We start from the raw sequence: 2,273 nt of genomic DNA on the forward strand, positions 1-2,273 counted from the left end.
GAAAATACACCTTTATATACTAGTTTGCAAAAATGACTTTACAACTGCATCACTGTTTACAGAGTACAATGGGGTGGTAATTAAAAAACCTGCACAACTACTGGTAAAATAGTTTCCCAAACTGTTCTTATAGGAACCTGTACAAAAGGCTTTGCTTTAGGTATATTAAAAAAAAAAAAAAAAAAAAAAAAAAAAAGGTATAAGGATAATGCAGCAGTTTTAATTTAGAGTAATAAGTTGATGGCAATATTGATGTACAGCTCCTATCTAGAATCAGTGTCGCTATTTTTTTTTATTTTTTTTATTTTCTCAAGGTTAAAGGAAAGAAAGGGTTCTTGGTTAAAATGTTGTGGTTCAAGGGTTCAGCAGCCTAAAAATAATGTTCCTTGGCTAAACCGTTTGGGAAACATTGCAACAAAATAAAATGTAGCAATATATCCTACAGCGCTATTTTGCTATGATGTTGAAATAAGTTACAATGGAGGTCAGTTTTAGCAATTGCGCAGTTTTTAAAAGCAAAGTGAGCACTTATTAAAATAAGTCACAGAAGGAAAAAAAAAAAAGGCACAGAAAGAAAAAAAACAGTAGGGATAAGCTGTTGCATATACACCATGTTTAATGTTTTATCTTGCAGTTACAGGGTTAATAGAGCTTTTAAATAGGTATGCAGATACTATAGAGTTTTAAGCGAAAAGGGAACACCCATGCTCTCTTAATCAAATTAACATGTAAAACAACAAGCATAAAGTGAACATTTTAGAATGTTCCAACAATTGAATATTTTCAGTAAGGTCCATTGCTACAGTCTTTTTTTTTTTTTTGCAATCCAGACAGTAGCAGAATAAATGATTAATCCCATTAGCCTAAATGGGATACATAGTAAAGTGCCAATGCAGTTGTAAGAAATATATATACAATTATGAATATACAGTACTTTAAACACCTATCGGTGTGTTATTTTTTTCTTCCTTAGGGAGAGAAAATAAAATTGCAATTTGTTCTAATAGCCAGTCAAATTCAGGCATTAAGGGTTGCAAGTAAAAAGGGAACTACTTAAAAATTACACAGACAATATAAGCACAAACTATGGCTATGTATAACAACTTTTGTGTCACTTTAAAAAGGGACAGTCTCCACCAAAATTATTGTTGCTTAAAAAGATAAATAACGCCTTTACTACCCTTTTCCCAGCTTTGCACAACCAACATTAATATACTTTATAATAATTTGAACCTCTAAATTTCTGCCAATTGATGTAATCCATATAGATAATTTGCTCTCTCCCGTGGAGTTGTGCTTGACAGCACTAATTGGCTAAAATGCAAGTCAATATATAGTAAATAGCCATGTGATAAAGGGGCTTTCTGCAGAGGCTTAGATACAAAGTAGTCACAAAGGTAAAAAGTATATTAATATAACAGTGTTGGTTATGCAAACCTGGGGAATGGGTAATAAAGGGATTATCTATATTAAACAATAACAAATTTAGAGTAGACTGTTCCTTAAAGGCTGCTAATGAACGTGAGTTAAATCTGAACAATATGGAATACATTTACACTTATGGGTTTTGAGTATTTGTGAGATGCCAACTTTCCAGGATTACAACTTTTTGTATGAAAAAATAAGCAGACAAAACTGACATTAAACAGAGAAACCTAAGGCTTCCACCACTGCCACAATTGCCTTGCAGAGCTCTCCCCTTATCAATAAAACGATTTTGCTTTATTACCACCTTTGTGCAAATCCTCCAGGTTTCCTTTATTACTAAAATCTGTTTAAAGTCATCAAGTAGAGCATTAAAAGGGACATGATACCCATATTTTTTTCTTTCATGATTTAGAAAGAGCATGCAATTTTCTAATATAACTTTCTAATATACTTCTATTATCTAATTTGCTTAATTCTCTTGATATCCTTTGCAGAAAAGCATATCTAGATAGGCTCAGTAGCTGCTGATTGGTGGCTGCACATATATGCCTTGTGTGATTGGATCACCCATGTGCATTGTTATTTCTTCAACAAAGGATTTCTAAAGATTGATGCAAATTAGAGAATAGAAGTAAATTGGAATGTTGTTTAAAACGGTATCCTCTATCTCAACCATGAAATAATTTTTTGTGGTTTAATGTCCCTTTAAGCTATAACTGCAATGTATTCTATGCCATTAGCTTATCATGGGGAAATCTAATCAGTAATGCTAAAAATATAAACTTTTAAATGTGCAACAACATGTTTTGGGTTTCCGCATTTGTGCAAGTAAGATGTATTTTCCC

At 32.3% G+C, this 2,273-nt stretch overlaps 1 protein-coding gene across 3 annotated transcripts in view; it reads right to left on the reverse strand.

Annotated features, from left to right (window-relative positions):
* Positions 1-591: 591 nt before the first annotated feature.
* SOCS5 (suppressor of cytokine signaling 5) overlaps positions 592-2,273 on the reverse strand; it is a 41,026-nt gene continuing 39,344 nt past the window's right edge. For all 3 annotated transcript variants that reach the window (XM_053712250.1, XM_053712248.1, XM_053712249.1), the window contains one exon: positions 592-2,273. This exon is cut by the window's right edge and continues 2,700 nt beyond it. The gene's annotated coding sequence lies outside the window, so the exon portion shown is untranslated.

The sequence above is a fragment of the Bombina bombina genome, chromosome 4 (assembly GCF_027579735.1).
Source record: "Bombina bombina isolate aBomBom1 chromosome 4, aBomBom1.pri, whole genome shotgun sequence".
Lineage (NCBI taxonomy): Eukaryota > Metazoa > Chordata > Amphibia > Anura > Bombinatoridae > Bombina > Bombina bombina.